Source organism: Aedes albopictus, chromosome 2, assembly GCF_035046485.1.
Source record: "Aedes albopictus strain Foshan chromosome 2, AalbF5, whole genome shotgun sequence".
Taxonomy (NCBI): Eukaryota; Metazoa; Arthropoda; class Insecta; order Diptera; family Culicidae; genus Aedes; species Aedes albopictus.
The window spans coordinates 292,477,860-292,501,804 of NC_085137.1; the positions used below are offsets into that span (position 1 = coordinate 292,477,860).

Below are 23,945 nucleotides of genomic sequence, written 5' to 3' on the forward strand. Positions count from 1 at the left end.
TGGACCGATCTGAACCAATTTCAATAGGAGACAATGGGGCAATTTACCGCTTCGAATGAACCATCGGTCGTTGAAATCGGTTCATATTTACTATCTAAAAAAGAGGTGACCTTTCTGTACACATACACACACACATACATACACACACACACACATACATACACACAGACATCATCTCAACTCGTCGAGCTGAGTCGATTGGTATATAACACTTGACCCCTCCGGGGGTTCTATCAAATTTTCGTTTTTGGAGTGAACATATAGCCTTTCGGTACACCTTGGTGTACGAGAAAGGCAAAAATGAAACAATATTAACATGTTCCTTTACACTTATGCAGTAAAAGTTTAACATAAAAATCAACGGTTTTGCCGCGGATGTCCATTATGCCCCGATCTCCCCTAAACAGTTAAAATTACGTTCGGAAATGCAGACATTGTCAAAAAATACGTCAGAGGATATTACAAATTCATTTGCTGTGTATATTTTGCATGGGAAATATGTCAAGATTAAAAAAATGATAACTAGAATATCTATATCATGCCTCAATGTTGAAGTCAGCGATTGTTTTCTAAAGTTTATTCCCTGAAACCATGAAAAATGGTTCTTCTTGGTAAGTTGGAGAAGATAACCGGAATTATAAAAATCCACAATTGAAATTTCGATCATGTTCATATAAAATGTACTCTTATTGAGTGGACTTAATTTGTCATTTGTGTTTTTGTTGATCATTATCCTTGCTAGTTGGAATAATTAGGGGTTTTTTTTTTATAATATCCTTGTTTTGACCAATTCAATTGTCGATTCATGATTTTCTTTTAGAGGGGTTCAGAGGTGTTACGGAGGAGTTTTCGGGGGTTTCGAAGCGTCTCAGGTGCGGTACTGAGGTCCGAGGGAGTTTTAGGGGGATCTTTCAGACATTTCAGCATGCTTCAGTGCATTTCCGGCGAGATTCAGAGGCGTTACACAGGCGTTTCCGGGGATTTCGGAGGGTCTTTCGCCCTTGAAATGCCTTTTGATTTAAGGATGTTTTTGAAACGATCCTGACCTGAAATGCCTCGAAACGCCCCTGAATCTTCCGTTATCTAATTGAAACGCCTTTGGAATTATCACAATTAATTTGAAATGCCTCTGAAATCCCTTTGAATGCCTTCAATAGATTTCAGAAATCTCCTGAAATGCAGCTGGATACCCCATGAAACGCCCCTGATATGCTATCATACGCTCCTAAAGCCTTTAGGAACGTCCTCAAAATATTCCTGAATCCCCCTCAAACCTCTAAAATGCTTTGAAACACCCCTCAAACCCCTTGTAACGCCCTTTGAAGTCTCCAAAGATGCTCCTAGAGCCCCTTGGAATGAACATGAAACCCCCTTTCTGGACAAATTCCTGGCGGAATCCTTAGTGAAATCCTTGAGCAATTCCAAGATGAATCTGTGTTGAAATACCTGGAAGAACTCCTGTAGGAATTCCTGGAGGAGACCCTAGAGCACTTCCTAGAGGAATCCATGAAGAAATTCCTGGAGCCATGCGGGTAGGAATTCCTGGAGGAACCTCTAGAAGAATTTCTGGAAGGAATCCCTGGTTGGAATCCCTGTGCGAATTCCTGAAGGAATTCCTGGGCGAATCCCTGATGGAATTCCTGGGGTAATCACTGGAAGAATCCCTGGAGTAATTTTTTTTTATTTGTATTAATGAGATTTTTAGCCCTAGGCTAGTTCATCTCGGGACCCACGCTTTACTTCCCTTCCGAAGGAAGAACTCACGTTTTGAGAGCATGTCGGGAGTGGGATTCGATCCCAGGTCCTCGGCGTGATAGTCAAGTATTCTAACCATCACACCAGGTCCGTTCCACCCTGGAGTAATTCCTGAAGGAACCCCTGGAGGAGTTCCTGGAAGAACGTCAAGAAGAATTCTTGTAGAAATCTCTATAGGAATTCCTGAAGGATTGTTTAGAATAATCTCTGTATGAATCTGTGGAGGAATCTTTGGAACCCAAGTAACCCACTTGTCTTGGAAGAGTCACGGCAGCGCAAGTTTTTAGTTGCGCAGAAGTCACTGTGACTTACTTCTAGCAAGTCAGTGCTTATTTGTTAGAAGTAAGTCACAGTGACCACTGCGCAACAAAAACCTGCGCCGCCGTGACTCTTCCGTGACAAGTTTGTTACTTGGGAAGTATCCTAGGAGGATTTTCTGAAGAAATCTCAGGAGTAAGTGCTGAAGAAATCGCTGAAGGATTTCTTGGAAAAATCCTGAAGGAAACCCGAAAAAAAACTTCTGAGGCATCCCTGTAGCAGTTCCTAAAGGAATGCCGAAAGCAATCCCCAGAGGTATTCCTAAGGGATTTCCTTAACAATTCCTGTAGAATCCCAAAGAATATATAGAGACGAACCAGCCAAGGGCTGAGAGTCTCTTTAATAAAGACAAATCAATCAATCAATCAAAGAATATATGGAAAACACACCGGAAAAAAATCTCTGAAGGAAGATTTGCAGAAATATCTATGGTGAAACTTCTTTGAGAATCTCTGGAGAAAATCCTGAATATATCCCCCCAAAAAAAAACACCGAAACAATCACTCAATGAACCTTTCAAGTTATTCCAGGAGCAATTCCCGAAGGAATTTGTGGTAAAATCCTTGAAGGAATTCTTCAAAGAATTTCTATCCATGATGAAGCTACGGAAGGAAACTATGGGAAAATTCCTGAAGGAATTCCTTGATGCACCATTGCTGAAGTATCTGTAAAACATTCTGAAAGAAAAAGTGGGGGAATTCCTGAAGCATGTCATGAAATAAGCCCTGGAACACTTACTCTCGGAACCCCGCAAGACTTTCATGTAGGTTTTCACGAAGGAGAAATTCCTTGAGCAATTCATGAAGTAATTCCGGGAGAAGTTCTTGAAGAAATAGCTGAAAGAATCTCAGCAAATTTCCCTGAGAACTTCATGAAGAAATTTCAGGGTTTTTTTTTCCAGGTGCCAGCCGCTCTCGGGGGGAAAAGCAACTGACGAAAAATTGCAAGTGCCGGAGCTGGGATCGAATCCATGACCATCCACTCTTGAAGTGAACGTGCCACTACGCTACGAGCCCGGCATAAACCAATTTTATCTGTATTAACGAGATTTTATAGCTATAGCCGTAGGCTAGTTCATCTCGGGACCCATCAGGTATCAGGTATCAGAAGGCCGGCTCCAGAGGCACGTTATCCTCCATTTGGGACATTTGTGCCATCGCCAAAATAACAGCCTATTTCATCATCTACCTGAGGGAAAAGGAAGGAAAAAGGATTTGGATGGGGATAGGGACAGGTAGGGAAATAGGAAAAATACCCTGGAAGAGGGTACTAACGCACAAGCGTACCACAATGGGTTCAAACAGCGCCCCGAAAAGGGCACTGTAATAACGCATAAAGCGAAAGAGAGCCTATAGCTCATTACCACAGCGGGTTAAGAACAACAGAATATCCTGAAGATTCAGGTTTCTGAAGTCAGTTTCACTTAATAAGTGTTTACCGAATACTCGGAAACGCAGTTGCGCGAAAACTGGACAGTTACATATCAAATGATACGAAGTTCCATAATCGGATTCACAGCTATCACAGGCAAATGAATCAGCTTGCTGAATATTCGCCATGTGATAGCTGAGTCGGCAGTGGCCAGTCAATGCTTTGACCAGCATGCTGCAATTCTGCTTAGACAGATTAGTTAGATACTTCGCCACCCGTAGAGATGGCTCAGCACTATACAATTTGGTTTGACGACATGACTCCAAACTATTCCAGTATTGTTTGTGCTGAGCGGCAGCCCAGATGTCAATCTGAAGCTTTACCCAACACTTGGATACCGGAATAGCTGGCTCAGGGCCAATGAAGTCATGTGATGCTCCAGTGCGAGCTAACTCATCAGCCAATTCATTTCCAGCGATGGAAGAATGGCCAGGTACCCATACAAGGTGAACAGCGTTTGCTGAATTCAGCTCCTCGATTTGAGTTCGACAAGCGATAACTATCTTCGACCTGGAGTTGGCCGAAGCAAGTGCTTTAATAGCAGCCTGGCTATCTGAACAGAAGTATATTACTTTGCCCATTACGTGCTGCTGAAGTGCTGATTGCACTCCACACATAAGAGCAAAGATTTCGGCCTGAAAAACGGTGCAGTGTCTACCAAGTGAATAAGACTGATACAGCCTTAGCTCACGAGAATAAACACCAGCACCTGCTCGACCTTCGAGAAGGGAGCCATCAGTGTAACATACGATGCCGTCTGAAATACTTCTTTCCAGATAACCAGATGTCCACTCTTCCCGGGAAGGGAATTTCGTGGAAAATGTCCTATATGGAAAATTACAAGCAATTGTAAGATCACTTGGAGCAAGGACAATTTTGTCCCAATTCACTAAAAGTGGAAACAACGAGGTGTGTGTTGATGTGCGGTTCACAGGAGTTTCCTCTAGTAGACCGAGTACCCGTAACCGGTAAGTGCAAGAAAGGGCTTCTTGTTTGAGATGAATGTGTAGTGGGGCAACGTCAAAGAGAACTTCGAGCGCTGCCGTAGGAGTTGAAGAGAACGCCCCAGACATCGCCATTAAGCACATCCTTTGGAGATGGCCTAATTTTGATTGGACCGTTCTCACTTCACCCTTTTGCCACCACACAAGACATCCATAAGCCAATATTGGCCGAACCACAGTTGTGAAGATCCATTTGATATACTTGGGTTTTAGACCCCAAGTTGTACCAAAAGTACGCCGGCATTGCCCAAAGGCCATACAAGCTTTCTTGATTCTGAACTCAATGTGAGGTGTCCAGGAAAGCTTGGAATCAAGAATGACTCCAACGTACTTTACCTGTTCAGTCACATCGATTTCAGAATCAAAGAGACGCAAAGGTCGAACGCCATTACGGTTTCGCCTTTCCGTGAAAAGAACAATAGATGTTTTACTCGGATTAACCGAAAGGCCATATTGGCGACACCAACCCTCAACTACCTGAAGGGCGTTTTGCATCAGGTCGAAAAGGGTGCTGATGCACATACCAACTAACAATGTTAGGTAGTCGTCGGCAAAACCATAAGTAGGAAAACCGCTATTATTGAGTTGCCTCAATAGCGTATCTGCTACGAGATTCCACAAAAGCGGTGATAAGACTCCCCCTTGGGGGCATCCACAAACACTCAATTTCCTAATCCCTGCTAGACGCAATGTCGAGAAGAGATATCGGTTTTTGAGCATTTGGTGAATCCAATTGGAAATCATTGGAGATATACCATGACTCCGTGCGGCTTCCAATATGGCATCGAAAGGCACGTTGTCAAAGGCACCTTCGATATCTAAGAAAACACCCAAACAAGATTGCTTTTGAGCGAATGCTTTCTCGATATCGTAAACAACCTTGTGTAAAAGAGTCACAGTGGACTTACCAGATTGGTAGGCATGTTGGTTCACATGAAGAGGCACGTTGGCCAGATGAACATCACGGATGTGATGATCCACAATGCGTTCTAAGCATTTCAGAAGGAAAGAGGTCAAACTGATAGGTCTGAAACTCTTTGCTTCTTCATACGACGCACGACCCACTTTCGGAATAAACTTTACAGTAATATCCCTCCAGGATTTGGGAATATACCCTGTAGCAAAACTGCAAACAAGTAGTTTTTTCAAAACATGTTTGAAATAATCAAATCCCTTCTGAAGCAAAATAGGATAAATCCCATCTGCCCCAGGAGATTTGAAAGGAGCAAAGCTATTAAGAGCCCACTCAATCGATTCTATAGTTACAATACTCCGAGCCGAAGCTAAAGAATCATAACTACAAGAAAAGACATCAGGATCATCCGAAGATGTAATATCTACACATCCAGGGAAGTGTGTGCTGAATAAGCATTCCAGAACTTCCTCATCAGAGGAAGTCAGATCGCCATTTGGCAAACGAAGTTCGTTCACCCGGAAATCCTTAGATTTCGCAAGGATTTTGTTTAACCGACTGACTTCACTCAAGCTGGAAACATTTGTACAAAGGTTTTTCCAGCCGGATCGTTCAGCAGACCGGAGAGCTTTCCTGTAGGCCATGCGAGCCGACCTGAAAGCCTCCGAACCAGCCGAACGTCGTCTGTTCCAACTCTTTCTACATTGTTTCCTGAGTTTCGCCAGATCAGAGTTCCACCAAGGGGTTCCTCTTGTGATCTTCACAGACCGTAGAGGGCATGCTTCTTCAAAAGCTTCCATGATGAAGGTCGTTGTAGTATCAACGGCATCATCTAAATCACTTGGAGTGTCAATGGATGGTGAATATCCATGAAATTTGGCTGCAACCAAATCAGTATAAAGATCCCAGTTTGTTGACCGAGGATTCCTGAAACGCAATGTTTGCGAAGTAACATTTAAATGTTCAAAAAAGATGTAGCGATGGTCAGATAAAGATTCTTCATCTGATACATGCCAGTTGGTCAGCTCGTGACTAATTCTGCTAGAGCACAGCGTTATATCTAACACTTCCTCTCTAGCAGATACCATGAAGGTTGGGCGGTTGCCTATGTTAAGTAATGCAAGATCTGTACTACTTAAGTACTCCATCAAACTGGAGCCTCTCAAGTTAATGTCTGAGCTGCCCCAGATGATATGGTGAGCATTAGCATCACTGCCAACAATTAGCGGAAGGCCTTTTGAAGTGCAGTATGTGATGACTTGTTTGAAAGCATCCGTAGGGGATGGTTCATCATGCGGTAAATACACAGAACAATAGACGTATTTCCTGTTGAGGTTTCCAACAGATACATCAATTGTGATAGCACATACATCTCTGGTGGTTAGTTCAGAGATGAGTGTAGCAACTATTGCGTTGTTGACAAGCACACAGGCTCGAGGCATGACACGCGAGTTTGCCATTTCATGTTTACTGAAAGTGGCAAACACCGGGTTCACAAGGTTTCCTAGATAGAAATTTCCCTTACGAAAGTAAGGTTCTTGTACCAAGGCCACTTGGGCTGTACCATTTTGCATAAGTCTGCAAAGATTGATCGTTGCTGTTCTTTTATGCTGAAGATTGATCTGAGCTATCTTAACCGTAGCCACTACCCAAACTAGGTAAGATTAAACTCTTCGCAACAACAGCACAACAAAGAACAGCAACAATAAAACCAAATCGGTATCGATTGGAAAACGCCAAAGGCGAGGATACACAGAATACACTGTGTAAATCGCATAATGCGAAACCATATAGGTGAAAATTTAAACTAATTAACAACATCTTCATAATCCCGCCCTTATTTAGCCTCAAGTGAGACTAAAGAAGGGCAGCTGATTGTCTCGGAGAAACACAAGGTCCACTGCACCATTGCTCCGGTTAGCGCAGTAAGGGCTACATACTGTGGAGGGCGCCCTGGTACTCCACAGGCTCCGTTAGCGGTTAGGTTTTTATTAGACCCCCCTAGCCATTCATTCCTAGGCACGGTAAGCATAAAGCCGCATCACACCATGAATTAGGGGTCACCTGTTGGTGGATTCTTACCACCGGAACAGGCGGTCCGTAGTGTTATTCTTAGCCAATTGAGACAATCGCTACCGACACTACACAGCTATCTAGGCTGATCGAGAAAAAGAAGTTAATATTGATGATCAACTTCATACGGACTCGAACAGCCGATAAAACGTGCCACTACGCTACGAGCCCGGCATAAACCAATTTTATCTGTATTAACGAGATTTTATAGCTATAGCCGTAGGCTAGTTCATCTCGGGACCCATGCTTCACTTTCCTTCCGAAGGAAGAACTCACATTTTGTGAGTTTGTCGAGAGTGGGATTCGATACCAGGTCCAAAATTAAGCCATTAACCAGTTCGAAACGAAAACGAACAATCAAACAGATGGCAAGGATGATATTTATTCCAGCTGAACTCATCAAGATGGGTTGAGAAAAGTTGACCATCTGCATGCACCGGTTGATAATCAGGACCGGAAAACCGAACAGCTACCGATGCAGTGGAAAGAAAGAATAGTCTACTATGTTCACATAACCATTTGGAATGCGTGGATTCCAGAGCGATCACTATTTTGAATGCCGCCTATAAAGTGCTATCCTAGTTCAGATTTTGTCATCTGTTGACTACACAACTAAGTTCGTGGAAAGTTACCAAGCCGGTTCCATCGACTGCCGCCCGAGCAAAGTCTAACAACAAAATGATAGTAAATCAAAAGTCAATTTATATTCAGCAGCAAATTGATAACACATTTCGATATTAGTTTGTATAGCATAGCATAGCATAGCATAGCCGACCGTACACATCCTGGGGTGGCTGTCGATTGAGTTGTTTAATGCGCCAGAAAAGTTGCCTGGGACTTGACAAACCTTTCATTTAACGAACTCTCTGTTCGACACCTGGCCAGGTCCTTACGATGAGCGGGGATGGGAAGGAAATGTTGATTAGATAACTACTCAGAATATGTCCAAGAACTTGGCCCACTTCATAGATATCTGGAGTTGAAAATTGGGTAGGATTTAATGGGGTGCTTTCCTTGGCGAAAAAGCGTATGAGAAATTGTTATGGTTTAATCATTTACCTGGTTACCGCTGAAAAGTGAATATAAGCATTAAGCAGGTCGCACAAATTTCGTAGCTAGTACAGCCTTAGACCAGTTATAAGGATTGCCTCTTTCCCGTCGGATACCAAATACAAAGATTGGAGACTTGTATCTGCCTTTTTGACAAGACTGACGCAATCCTTCAACAGTCGAGAGTTGTCCTGGCCTCGTCCTTGCGACTGCTGAGGAATATGAGGAATATGCAAGGATGGTTAGTTTTGGACACCTGCGAAAGATGTAGAAAGTTTTATGATCCATCAAGCCTTGGTGTCAAGGGGATATGAGTGTTGTAGTGGAAGAGTACTCCAAAGGATGCGGTTGGGAAATGTTCAGGCACACCATTATTAGACTGCTTCTAATAAGATATCTGCCCAATACGTCCTAGCTTCCTTGTCATCAGCTTTTATTTAAGTTACTTAATTTTTCGGTTGAGAATCTGAAATATTAGATAATATTGACATTGACGTCGAATAAACTACATATTACCCGGGTAGAGGAAAAGAGCTCAATCAGAGCATATTTTGATATGGAGATCGAAAAGTGATATTGGTTTGATTGACATAAGAGATAAAAGATCTAAAAATAATATCAAAAAATTACTCCCGGAACATCATCATCATATCATATTTAGATTTTGTAAGATCTAACCAATAGCAGCGAGCTATTCGATTGATCTTAAAATATCAAATTTTGATATTGTCCAGATGTTCCAGGAACATATTTTAGATATTATTTTCAGATCTTTTATCTCTTATATTAATCACAACAATATCACGTTTTGATCGTCAGTATTTCACCTCTACCCGGGTATTGATACGCTCGCCACAGTTATATATTTTTACAGTATTATTTGTATCATACAATAAATTTACCTGATTCCTGCTGAAATGCTGAAAAAAAAAAACGTTGATTAGCAGAGGAAATGGAAACAAAATATTACATAAACACCAAAAAGTGCAACAAACTTTGATCTAATTTCCGCACTTATTGTAAGAGATAGCAACATGATATGTTGCACCGGCGACGATGTATGAGCGATTCTGCTAGTCTCCGCGCAGCAATCTACGGCGAAAGGCGCAATATTGATCAGAGCTAATCAGGTATCAGAAGGCCGGCTCCAGAGGCACGTTATCCTCCATTTGGGACATTTGTGCCATCGCCAAAATAACAGCCTATTTCATCATCTACCTGAGGGAAAAGGAAGGAAAAAGGATTTGGATGGGGATAGGGACAGGTAGGGAAATAGGAAAAATACCCTGGAAGAGGGTACTAACGCACAAGCGTACAACAATGGGTTCAAACAGCGCCCTGAAAAGGGCACTGTAATAACGCATAAAGCGAAAGAGAGCCTATAGCTCTTTACCACAGCGGGTTAAGAACAACAGAATATCCTAAAGATTCAGGTTTCTGAAGTCAGTTTCACTTAATAAGTGTTTACCGAATACTCGGAAACGCAGTTGCGCGAAAACTGGACAGTTACATATCAAATGATACGAAGTTCCATAATCGGATTCACAGCTATCACAGGCAAATGAATCAGCTTGCTGAATATTCGCCATGTGATAGCTGAGTCGGCAGTGGCCAGTCAATGCTTTGACCAGCATGCTGCAATTCTGCTTAGACAGATTAGTTAGATACTTCGCCACCCGTAGAGATGGCTCAGCACTATACAATTTGGTTTGACGACATGACTCCAAACTATTCCAGTGTTGTTTGTGCTGAGTGGAAGCCCAGATGTCAATCTGAAGCTTTACCCAACACTTGGATACCGGAATAGCTGGCTCAGGGCCAATGAAGTCATGTGATGCTCCAGTGCGAGCTAACTCATCAGCCAATTCATTTCCAGCGATGGAAGAATGGCCAGGTACCCATACAAGGTGAACAGCGTTTGCTGAATTCAGCTCCTCGATTTGAGTTCGACAAGCGATAACTATCTTCGACCTGGAGTTGGCCGAAGCAAGTGCTTTAATAGCAGCCTGGCTATCTGAACAGAAGTATATTACTTTGCCCATTACGTGCTGCTGAAGTGCTGATTGCACTCCGCACATAAGAGCAAAGATTTCGGCCTGAAAAACGGTGCAGTGTCTACCAAGTGAGTAAGACTGATACAGCCTTAGCTCACGAGAATAAACACCAGCACCTGCTTGACCTTCGAGAAGGGAGCCATCAGTGTAACATACGATGCCGTCTGAAATACTTCTTTCCAGATAACCAGATGTCCACTCTTCCCGGGAAGGGAATTTCGTGGAAAATGTCCTATATGGAAAATTACAAGCAATTGTAAGATCACTTGGAGCAAGGACAATTTTGTCCCAATTCACTAAAAGTGGAAACAACGAGGTGTGTGTTGATGTGCGGTTCACAGGAGTTTCCTCTAGTAGACCGAGTACCCGTAACCGGTAAGTGCAAGAAAGGGCTTCTTGTTTGAGATGAATGTGTAGTGGGGCAACGTCAAAGAGAACTTCGAGCGCTGCCGTAGGAGTTGAAGAGAACGCCCCAGACATCGCCATTAAGCACATCCTTTGGAGATGGCCTAATTTTGATTGGACCGTTCTCACTTCACCCTTTTGCCACCACACAAGACATCCATAAGCCAATATTGGCCGAACCACAGTTGTGAAGATCCATTTGATATACTTGGGTTTTAGACCCCAAGTTGTACCAAAAGTACGCCGGCATTGCCCGAAGGCCATACAAGCTTTCTTGATTCTGAACTCAATGTGAGGTGTCCAGGAAAGCTTGGAATCAAGAATGACTCCAACGTACTTTACCTGTTCAGTCACATCGATTTCAGAATCAAAGAGACGCAAAGGTCGAACGCCATTACGGTTTCGCCTTTCCGTGAAAAGAACAATAGATGTTTTACTCGGATTAACCGAAAGGCCATATTGGCGACACCAACCCTCAACTACCTGAAGGGCGTTTTGCATCAGGTCGAAAAGGGTGCTGATGCACATACCAACTAACAATGTTAGGTAGTCGTCGGCAAAACCATAAGTAGGAAAACCGCTATTATTGAGTTGCCTCAATAGCGTATCTGCTACGAGATTCCACAAAAGCGGTGATAAGACTCCCCCTTGGGGGCATCCACAAACACTCAATTTCCTAATCCCTGCTAGACGCAATGTCGAGAAGAGATATCGGTTTTTGAGCATTTGGTGAATCCAATTGGAAATCATTGGAGATATACCATGACTCCGTGCGGCTTCCAATATGGCATCGAAAGGCACGTTGTCAAAGGCACCCTCGATATCTAAGAAAACACCCAAACACCCCTCCGCGCAGCAATCTACGGCGAAAGGCGCAATATTGATCAGAGCTAAGCTCGATGATGGCTGATCGGCCCTGTAGACACGCCCGTATGGTACTAAGGGCCGATTTCCTCACCCCGGCCCTTTCGGTGAGCCAGGCTTACCCATATAGTTAGACCTGCACTCAGAAATAAAAGTATACACGGAATTACTATTATTTATGCATTTTGTATCCGCATCTCTCTCATTCTCTTTCTGTTTTCATGCTATCTGCCGTTTGACCTGGGTTGAAGAGAAGTGTTTCGTCAACCCAGGCGAAGCACCAGATAGCATGAAAACAGAAAGAGAGTGAGAGAGATGCGGATACAAAATGCATAAATAATAGTAATTCCGTGTATACTTTTATTTCTGAGTGTGGCTTAACACTCAGGTTAAGGTGAATCCAAGCTACACTTGAAGATGGCTGGAGAGACATCCGATCCGCCATAGATAGTACCTCGGCTACTGCACTATATTTCGCGACTCAAAATCACAGAAGCGACTGGTACGACGGAGAATGTGAACAGTTAAAAACGAGAACCAGAGTTAAAAATATTCATTTTCAATGAGTGAAATTCAACGTGAATTTAGAAAATTCGGCACCAACATTTCAAAAGGGCGTAACTGCATTTGGAAGTAATACCTTCTTTCAAAGCTGTAGGTCGTACTGCCTCCCTTACACTCAAACCACCGTGGTTGTCGGAAAGAGGAGAGTTTTTCCCATCTGGTACTTGTTGTGAAAAACATGGAAATCATAACACATGATCCACAGCTTTAAAAGAAGGTGATGATTCCAAAAGCAGTTACGCCCTTTTGAAATGTTGGTGTCGAATTCTCAACTGAGGGATCAAAATAAAATTCATTTTGATGAGTAAATTTTTTCACTTATTCATTCGTTTTTCTGTCACTGACTATTTTCACTGAGAAACAAAACTTGACCATAACTCCCGATTAAACTTCCAATCATCTCAAAACTTGGGTAAAGCAATTAATTGGAATACTAATCATCTGTTCCATTTGTTCATTAAGTCGGATTGTGCGTCTGTTAACAAAAATTGGACATTAAACGACGTGTAAGAAAATATTCATGACAGAGAATTGAATGAAAAAAACAGAGGCATTCAGTTGACAATGAATGTGGCCAGACGCGAATGAGAAAAATAGAATGTCAATTTTCACTTTGGACTTTCGATTTTTTTACACTCTGGCTGCAACACCGTACGAAAACGAATGAGGCACGTTATAGACAGGCGCGGAACAGGCAGAACTTAGTCATCCGGCTGAAGAAGCGTCAGCAGGAAGAACGAGATCGTGAAGCGATGAAAAAGTTGTACCGCGCTAGGGACACACGGATGCTCTACGAGAAGCCGAACCGCTCGCGCAGAGGCTTTGTGCCATAAGCCGACATGTGCCGAAATAATCACGGGAGTATTCTCACGAGCGAGCGTGAGGTGGTCGAGAGGTTGCGGTAACATTACGATGAGCACCTCAATGTCGACGTTGCAAGTACCGAACGTGGCATGGTAACAGATCTAGGAGCATGCGCATAGGACGAAAGACAACCGGCCCCTGACCACCAAGAGATTGAGGAGGAGGTTAACCGGTTGGAAAACAACAAAGCCGCTGGAGCAGATTAACTACCAAGCGAGCTTCTACAATATGGTGGAGCAGCACTGGTGAGAGCACTACACTGATTTGGGAGGAGGAAGCATTGCCGGAGGAATGGATGGGAGGTTTCGTGTGTCCACTCTGCAAGAGGGGCGACATGTTGGATTGCGGAAACTACCGCGCGATCACACTATTGAGCGCTGCCTACAAGATACTCATTTATATATATATATTATATATACATAATTTGTGCCGCCGTTTATCACCGATTGCCAGAGAGTTTGAGGGCAATATCAGCCTGGATTCATGGGTGAACGCGCTACAACGGACCAGATGTTCGCCATCCGCCAGGTGTTGCAGAAATGCCGCGAATACAACGTCTCCACACATCACTTGTTCATCGATTTCAAATCGGCGTATGATACAATCGATGAAGAATAGCTATGGCAGATTTTTCACGAATACGGATTCCCGGATAAACTGATACGATTGATCAAGGCGACGATGGATCGAGTGATGTGCGTAGTTCGAGTATCAGGAACACTCTCAAGTCAAGGTGATGGTCTTTCGTGCTTGCTGTTCAGCATTGCTTTAGAGGGTGTAATTAGTACACGGGAAAAAAATCGTTGCCGGATCCATGACTAAAATGTTATGAAATCATAAAACTTGTCGCTTCATGATATTGTAACTACAAGTCATGATATCGTGACGTTAACAACGATTATCATGAATAATAATAACTGATTCCATCAACAAAATCCATGGCCGTCAAAAGCGTTATGAAAAAATTAAGCTCGTTTTCATAAATTGAATACCATAAGGCTGAGTCATGGTAGCAAGGCTCTGAGTCATAAAACTATGACGCTGAGTCATCTCAACCAGACGCTGAGTCGTATAAACATAACGCAGAGTCATAAAATCATGAATCACAACAAACGAATTTGGGCACTGTAAGCGTTACGCAAACCCTCGCGCAGAATCACCTACGCCATTTTTGTCACTTCTGTCAAGGCGCCTTTTGTGAGCGGCAGTGTTTTCCGGTGAGATTTTTTTTTTGGTTTTCGAGAAAGTGTAGTGAATTGTTCTTACTTAAATAGTAGTAAACTATATAATTATTGAACTACGTTCCAGAAGTTGAAAGTGGAATATTCCGGCACAAAACTCCGGCCAGCTTCATCAGCAGCAGAACAATCAAGCTCACGCACAATTCCGGCACAAAATTTTTGGCTAAATGCATGACGTAATCTATGGACGCCCCCTATGTCTATGGACCATTTTACGAGACGGTTCAGAACAACTGATCGCTCATTTTATGAATGAAAATTTGACAGTATGGAGCCAGATCATTTTGACAGATCTCACACGAGCAAGAAAAGGTCGGCAAACTGCAAGAAAATTGTTCGTCTCTTTTTTGCATGTGTGTGATCTATCAAAATGACCTGGCTAATGTCAAACATTTCGAGGTTAGGTTTCGTGGTGTAATGAAGAATAGACTTTGTTTTTTTTTCAGCCAAACAAGACAAAAGAAATCTCAAAAAGTGCAGCCAAACAAGCAAAGCTCGTAAGGAGCAAGCAGTGAGACAAGACAGAAAACGTGATGCCGTGCGAAAGAGAGCCTGTATTGTTTACGTTCGAATCCACTTTCGAAAGTATTTCGTGTGTATTGCCGTTTACGTTCAGGAACCTTGTTCATGATTTCAGAGTGCGTGCTTCACGATAACATGACCTTAAATGCCACTTTGCACCAATTAATCCGATAGTATAAATTACAAATACTAGAATCATGCATACTGCTTATGTTTTTATAACATTAGGTAATAAATTTAGAACATGCTTTATGATAACATGAACAGTACTACCATTTTTCGCAAATCGATCCAGTACCATAAATGACAAATACTTGCACCATGAGTAATGCTCAAGCTTTCATAAATTTAGTTCATAGTTTGAGTACGTACTTCATGATAATATGAACCGACTTACCAAATTTCGCTAATAAAACTGGAACCATAAATGACAACTACTAGTTCTATGAATACCGCTTCTGGTGTTATGAATCTAGTTAATAGTTCTGGTATTCATGGGCATGATATCATGACTTAACTTACAAATTTTTGTCAATAAATATGAAAAACGTAACGCCAAGGTGACGTTACGGCAACATGAGTCATGATAGTATGACCTTTTTTTGTGGTGTATATTTATAACATGAAAACACACATTTTACGCGAAATCATGACTTATTTAGCAGGTTTCCAGCAGCGGATTTTTTCCCGTGTAGAGCGGGGATAAACGCGAGTGGAACGATTTTCACAAAGTTCGTTCAGCTGCTTGGTTTCGCTGATGATATTGATATCATTGCTCGTGAATTTGAAACGATGGCGGATACGTACATCCGACTAAAGAGTGAAGCAAGGCGAATCGGATTAGGACATTCAGGGGCTGTCCATAAACCACGTGGTCATTTTTTTGGAACTTCTCAACCACCCCCCCGCCCCCCCGCAGAATTTTTTATTCGTCCATACAAAATGGTCATTGGCCGAACCCCCCCCCCCCCCCTCATGACCACGTGGTTTATGGACAGCCCCTTCATGTGTCGAAGACAAGTGCATGATGGCAAAGGGCTCCAGGGTGGAATCACCGCGCCCAGCACCCCGAATTTATATCGACGGTGATAAGATCAAGGCGGTTGAAGAATTCGTGTACTTGGGCTCACTGGTGACCGCCGACAACGACACCAGTAAAGAAATTCAGAGGCGCATTGTGGCAGAAAATCGTGCTTACTTTGGACTCCGCAGAGCTCTACGATCGAATAAAGTTCGCCGTAACACGAAGTTAACTATCAACAAAACGCTGATTAGACCGGTAGTCCTCTATGGGCACGAAACATGGACCCTACGTGCAGAGGATCACACATTTTGATATTAGTTTGCCTTGACAAAATTTGTTTTCAAATTTAGATTTCGTTTTGCTGTCACTTCGAACTATTGTAAAAAAAAAAGTTTTTAAGTTATTTTTAAACTTCTAGGCTGCCTTGTATAATAACTCTGAGAATGTACCATTAGTGTAATTATTTTAAGGCATTTAGGATTTTATATCAATCGAAAACCCATATTTTTGACGATTTTTCCATTTTTTTTGTACTGATAGAAAAAAACAGTTCTCAATTTGCTATCACTGATAGTAGGAATTGTTTTCAACTTGCTGTTACGGGAACATTTTTCTGCTCTCATTTTTTATGTTTTAACCGTTAAAACGACTAAAAAGACAACAACCTTAGTTATCACAATTTGCAATATCACAACATCAAAATTTGTTTTCAATTTGCTGTCAGACTTTGCTCGGGCGGTCAATACCGGGTAGAGCGAAATGGCAAATGAAGTGCAAATTTTATCATTAAAATAAAATGTTTGAATGGCAAAATTTGATGTTGTTAGTTTGAAATAAGATTCAAAATAACAAAAATAATTACTAAATATCTATGGCATAACAACTAAAGAATAACTGATTTTGCTATTGTAATAACAAAATAATAGCAAAAAGAATGTCAAAATAATAACAAATTGTAATATGATAGTGAATTATGTTATTGTTTTGATATTATGGCTGATTGTATGATAGTAATATTTGTTATTATTATGTTATTATACTATTCAATAATAACTCGCCAATTACACACACTTAATCTCCAAATTTGATCTCGGTAAAAACGAATAACGAACTCAATCGGTAAAGCTTATTTTTACTGAAATGTCGTTAAAATTTGACAGTTTATCAAAAATAACTTGTCAAAAATAACGAAATTCGGTAGTGTACGTTCATTACTGATTATCGGCAAACTTTTTTGCCACAGCAATCGGCAATCTAATCATTTCGCTGAATTTCGGTAAAGCGCATCTGTCAAACATAGGAACGGGAGCGTTGTCGTCTGGGTGCCATCTTCAAAAAAAAAAACGAAACAAGGATTTTTTGTAGCGAATCTTTTTCTTCGCTGGAATTATTAACTCGTAAGTAAAGCAATTAAATTCACTTTAAGCGGTGTATACTTCTGATATGAATATTTACTAATGAATAGGTTTCTCTTTTAATTATCTTTTCAGCTCGTTGTTTTGGTGATGGAGCGCTAGAGGAGCAGTGTTTCCTGGTGCCTGTTTGTTTGCTGCCGGGATGCTACTTCAATCGTCATGAAGAAGGAAAGGCTCCCCGTAAGCATCTGCTCACAAAGGCCGCCCGCAAAAATGTTCCCGCGACCGGCGGAGTGTTAAAGCCGCATTGTTACCGGCCGGGAACGGTATAGCTCTGCGAGAAATCCGTCGCTACAAAAAGTTCATCGAGTTGCTGATGCGCAAGCAGCTGTCCCAGCGCTTGTTGCGTGAATTTGCGCAGGATTTCAAGATGGATCTGCGCTTCAAAAGTGTCGCCGTTTCTGCCCTGCAGGAAGTCAGCGAAACGTACCTGGCCGGATTGTTCAAGGACACCAATCTGTGCGCGATCCACGCTAAGCGTGTCACCATCATGCCGAAGGATATACAGCTGGCCCGGCACATCCGTTGCGAGGAGTAGAAGGAAAAAGTGATCCCGGGGAAAATGTGACGTTGTGTTTGCATAGTAAAGCCTGATTTGCATGAATTGAGAATAAAATTGTTACTCTAATTATCATTTTCGTTTTATTTTTCTTCTTATTGATAAGCATGAAAGAAAATAATCATTTACTGAATTTCGGTAATAATGTATGCCGAAATTGTCGGCAATGTGTTACCGAGCCGCTCGTTAAAGTTTGACAGTTGACGTTTGTGAAGTTTGCAGTCTACTCGGCAATTTGAACTTTTACCGAGATTTTTACCGAGCTCTCAGCTGTTGGATTCTCGGCGATTTATTTTGCCGGCCTCGGCAAATTAAATTAAGTGTGCAAGTTTTACGATGAAAGCATGTCATGTTATTTATATGTCATCCTGAGCTATCAAAAAAACTAAAGAATTGCAAATTTAGATATGATTACAAAATATGTTATTCATTAGTTATTGGTTTGTTATTCACCTCTACCCGGGTAATGAGTCAGATCTTCACCGTACAGCAATTGTCCTGATTATCAACATCAAGGCGACATACGAGAGTATTGATTACTCAGAGTTAGAGAAAATCATGGACTAGAACACTTTACCTCGGAAGCTTGTCAGACTGAGTGGGGCAACGATGGATGGTGCATGACGTTAGTTGAGCGATAGTTGGATGAATTGTTCCAATCTCGTTATTAATTGTGAACCCCATTTCCCAACCTAACAGTTCGTATTCATAGACACAGGTCTTTTGGTATGTCTGCCCATGGATGACCATAGGTGTGAAATAGTATCAGCAACAGAATTGGACTAATTAATTTTATAAATTGAAAAAATATGGTCCGTAGCATACGTTTATTGTGGCATAAAATCAAAACCTCAATCGAGCAAATGCGCTTGTAGCAAAAAATAAAGAAGAGAGGAAATACATACATAAAATTTAACCCACAGGACCGCCACATGATGCACAGCTTAGTGATGGCAAATCGTTCATTTGCACATAGAAAATATTAAACTATTTTGTCATTTTTGCCTTTCTCGTACACCAAGGTGTACCGAAAGGCTATATGTTCACTCCAAAAACGAAAATTTGATAGAGCCCCCGGAGGGGTCAAGTGTTATATACCAATCGACTCAGCTCGATGAGTTGAGATGATGTCTGTGTGTATGTATGTGTGTGTGTGTGTATGTATGTGTGTGTGTATGTGTACAAAAAGGTCACCTCATTTTTAGATAGTAAATATGAACCGATTTCAACGACCGATGGTTCATTCGACGCGGTACATTGCCCCATTGTTTCCTATTGAAATTGGTTCAGATCGGTCCAGCCGTTCCGGAGTTATGGCCATTTAGGTGTTCCGGACCGGTACCCCAGGAAGGGGCCAGATATGAAAATGCAACAAACTCATGCATGCGACCCATCAAACCACTGCATTTTCGATTATCTGATGAACGGGAAGTAGGAAAATAGTCTCAGACTATATCTGAACCGGTAGTGCTTCGGAACCGGTTCTGGGTGTCCCTCCGGAAGTGGCCAAATATAAAAGTGAACATAACCCATGCATGCGACACGTCAAATAGCGACATTTTCGATAACCAGTTGAATGGTGAGCAGGAAAGTAGTTTCAGACTATATTTGAACCGGTTGTGTTCCAGAACCGGTTCCAGGTGTCCCTCCGGAAGTGGCCATCTAAAAAAGTGAACCAAACCCATGCATGCGACACATCCAACAGTGGCTTTTTCGATAGCCTGATGAACGGTAAGCAGGAGAATAGTTTCAGACCATATCTGAACCGGTTGTGTTCCAGAACCGGTTCCAGGTGTCCCGCCGGAAGAGGCCAATTAAAAAAGTTAACCAAACCCAGGCATGCAACATACCAAATAGCGGTTGTATTGATAATCAGATGAACGGTAAGCAGGAAAATAGTTTCAGACCATATCTGGACCGGTTGTGCTCCGGAACCGGTTCCAGGTGTCCCGCTGGAAGTGGCCAATTAAAAAAAAACAAACCCAGGCATGCGACACATCGAATTGCGGCTCTTGCGATAACCTGATGAACGGTAAGCAGGAAAGTAGTTTCAGACTATGTTTGAACTGGTAGTGTTTCAGAACCGGTTCTAGGTGTCCCGCCGGAAGTAGCCAACTAAAAAAATGAACCAAACCCATGCATGCGACACATCGAAGAGCGGCTTTTCGATAACCAGATGAACGGTAAGCAGTAAGATAGTTTTAGTCCATATCTGAACCGGTTGTGTGTGTGTTCCGGAATCGGTTCCAGGTGTCCCGCCGGAAGTGGCCAACTATAAGAGTGTACCAAACGCATGCATGCGACGCATCAAAGAGCGACTTTTTTGATAACCAGATGAACGGTAAGCAGGAAAAAAAGTTTCAAACTATATCTGAACCGGTTGTGTTCCGGAACCGGTTTCAGGTGTCCCGCTGGAAGTGGCCAATTAAAAAAGTGAACCGAACCCAGACATGCGACACACCAAATAGCGGCTTTATCGATAATCAGATGAACGGTAAGCAGGAAAACAGTTTCAGACCATGTCTTAATCGCTAATATAGTAAACTGACGAAGTTGAAGGGATGAATCCTGCTGAATGCGTCTGATGATGACCGAAGAATTGTAGGTCGAAACGCTTAACGCTAAACAAGCTGTTCATCACCGATAATCACCAATCAATCCTCTAAATAAAATATCTGAACCGGTTGTGTTCCGGAACCGTTTCCAGATGTCGCGCCGGAAGTGGCCAGTTTAAAAAGTGAACCAAACCCATGCATGCGAAATATCAAATCATCAAAAATATTCGATAACCAGATAAACGGGCAGCAGGAAAATAGTCTTTGACCCAAGCACTGACCACACCTAAGATTACCGGCAGTGTTGCATAATCAGGATTAAATGCATCGCTGAAATTACAACAAAACAAAATCGATGCAAGCGATATATATGCGTAAAAGAACAAAATCTTGATAAAAATTTAAGCGATTTAGTCAAATCCCACCATTTTCCTAAGTTGTAATTATACAGTAGGATGGATCAACGTTGTATGAAAAAAATATAATTTTATAGCATCAATCCCCTTTTGCGACTTAAATTACTGCGCACAATTTTGATGTAACTGGTTGAGCTATCGCGCTCTGTAACACGGTTGACATTTGAATGGGTTTTATTATGGGAAATTTTACTTGCACTTTTTTTTGTCAAATTTTACATGAATCTTATACTGCCGTTCCACGCCCAATTGTCCCATGTTATGGGAATCCCATATAACATGGGATAATCATGCGTATAACGGCAATATAACCAATGATAACAAAGTAAAGGCCAAACTGTGCAGAAAAAAAATTGCTGAAATGTCTTGATAATGTTCGACATCCAGTGCTAGTGAAGGTGGTCAAGCAGTCAACTGAGAGGTTTAATATTTTTCAGCTCTGCTTATACGTTTAACATAACATAGGAATATGAGCCATCAATAAGTTTCCAAATTCGATAATGGCTTTGATAAGATTCTTGCTTTTCTGAACAAGGCTGACACAAATTCCGATTTTCTCTTAAGTCAAGAGGGCCCCCCCTTGGAAATATTGGGTCAAAATTCAACATTTTGTGGAAGGGCACAAATGAATAAACCAATAAATTTTTAAATTTTTGGGTGAAGAGTCCTCCAGAAAATTTCTTACCAAACTCGATGAGTTAAGCGGTTTTGCTTAATTGTTTGAGAATTTTTTTTCATCAAATACATTTATTATTTATGAACTCCACCCCCCTCTTTGACGAACGAGCACTGTGACAAAAGAAGAAAATGATATTTGCTCCGTTCTAGAGTATTTTCAGGATTCAAGAACACTTCGGCTTACGGCGACGGAAATATCTTAGAGTACATATTCGACGAGAAAGGCGCTATCACCACTAGGTGGATTAATCTGGGTTTTTGAATGTAAGTTTTATATTGTGGTGAACGTAAAGTGTGATCTATGTCAAAAAATATCATGGATTATGAAATATTCCTAAACCATATTTTTTGTTTATTGTAATGCTTATGCTTCCTATTATTACCTTAATGTTGAATGTTGAAGTATGTTTTCTAATGCATAGTGAAAAGTAGTCTTGATACAGCTAGAATTGATCAATGGAGATACATAATGAGTTTAGGACAAACGTCTTGAAATCCCGGTTCAACAGTACACCAGAACTTCAAATGCACAAATTTCAAGAAGGAAGCTTCGAACAACAGTGTAATTTTTATTTTGCTCTTGCTCACTTGTAATAGGCATAAAATAAGAAGATCAGGAGCGTTGGTTTTGATTTTCATGAGATTTGTGCGCTTAAAATCGTGAGTAGGTACAAAAGCCGGTCATTGTGGCGGCCATTTTGAGCTTCTAACAAGTCTGTCCTTAAAGTAACTTTTTCTTTTGTAGAACGTTATTTTTTTTCATCAACTCGTTTTTCGATTGGTTGAAAAGTCACTTTTAACGGAGCAATTTATCCCCTGCCGTTTTGTGGTAATTATCGATGACTGTAAATGTATCGCTTTTGGGTGCTTTGTGGTCTATCGGTTTGAGTGTAGATCTAATCAAATTCAACCAGAGGGGCAATGAAATAACTGTCGGCTGTGTGTTATCACTACTCTCCCCGGATCTGTACACTCTATTAATGAGATATGCTGCCTGCGGTCAGGGTGTTAATTAAGTATTTGGTTTGAATTATTCCACCGATTCAAAATCTGTAGCATAGGTTTTACAAAACTATTTTAAAATCAAGATATGTAGTTGCACTTGGTAAAATTGATATCAGCAAATCTAGTACATTACACCGACCCACATATGTAAGGCGTGAAAAAAAGAGTCAAAATCCATGGGGCACCCTCTAGAATTGTATCTTTGAGTGAGTAGTACACCCTGTGAAAGATTCGTCTCAATCGGTTAACAACAGAGCTGGCGCAAACGAAATGAAGTTTGTATAAGGTTTCCTGTTCAAATATAGGGAAATTTGATGACCGCCAGTCCAGCATTTAATTCGTCGGTTTGCGTTGCTCGAATTGGCCTAAAATGGAGAAAGCAGAAGTTGATACTTTTTGCATTAAATTTGTAAAAGATCATACGCTAAAATTTCATTCAATTGTAGTTTGCGCCAAAGGAAGGATCTGTACCCTCGTTTACTTTTTTTTATTATTAGAATCAGAAAATCTGCAACAGATACCCAAGAGGTGGTTCCTCGGGTGATGTGGGGATCGACCCACTAAAAACTCATTCTCTCTCTTCCTTACCATCGCGGTACGCCCGTTAGGGAAGACTTCGAGAAATCCTCGTTTACTCTAGGCTGTTGCAAGCAGTAAATGTTTGTCGTTCGAACCTTGTGGGCGAAATCGTTGGCGGCTAAGTTATCCTTCATTGCAATTGCTCACGTACGTGTACGAGTATCGAGACAGTGAAGAATAACAGAGCTGCAACAATCGAAATTAAACGAGGGTAGTATGGCACAGATCATCATCCTCCTTTCGTTGGCTAAAAACGCATTTGAATTATGTTTTTCGTGGTATGATCTTCTATAAACTGCTATTTTCTTCATTCCGAGCCAAATCGAGCACGGCAAACCGACTGATTTCCCGGAACAAATCAAACACTTAGAAAGGTTCGTGCAGCTTTTTGGTCCGTGTGCTCTTCTTTTTTAACCTTCGAGCGATCGCCCTGTTGTATTTTGTACAACACGTTGGGAAAATTTCGTTTTTTTTTGTATTCTGCATTATCGTGGTGCTTACAGTTGTAGCCAATCGCGCGAGTTACGGAAGGTTAAGGCGCCAAAAAGAGCCCGCTTTGCGGCGATTTGAAAGTAAAGGACATGTTCATAAATTGTGTCCCGGTTAACCCTTCTTGTGCATTAGGGTCATTTTTGTCCCAAACCGTCACTACGTCA

General features: G+C 41.6%; 1 pseudogene; it reads left to right on the top strand.

Annotated features, from left to right (window-relative positions):
- Positions 1 to 11,905: 11,905 nt before the first annotated feature.
- Positions 11,906 to 18,125, top strand: LOC134286635 (histone H3-like; annotated as a pseudogene).
- Positions 18,126 to 23,945: the final 5,820 nt, after the last annotated feature.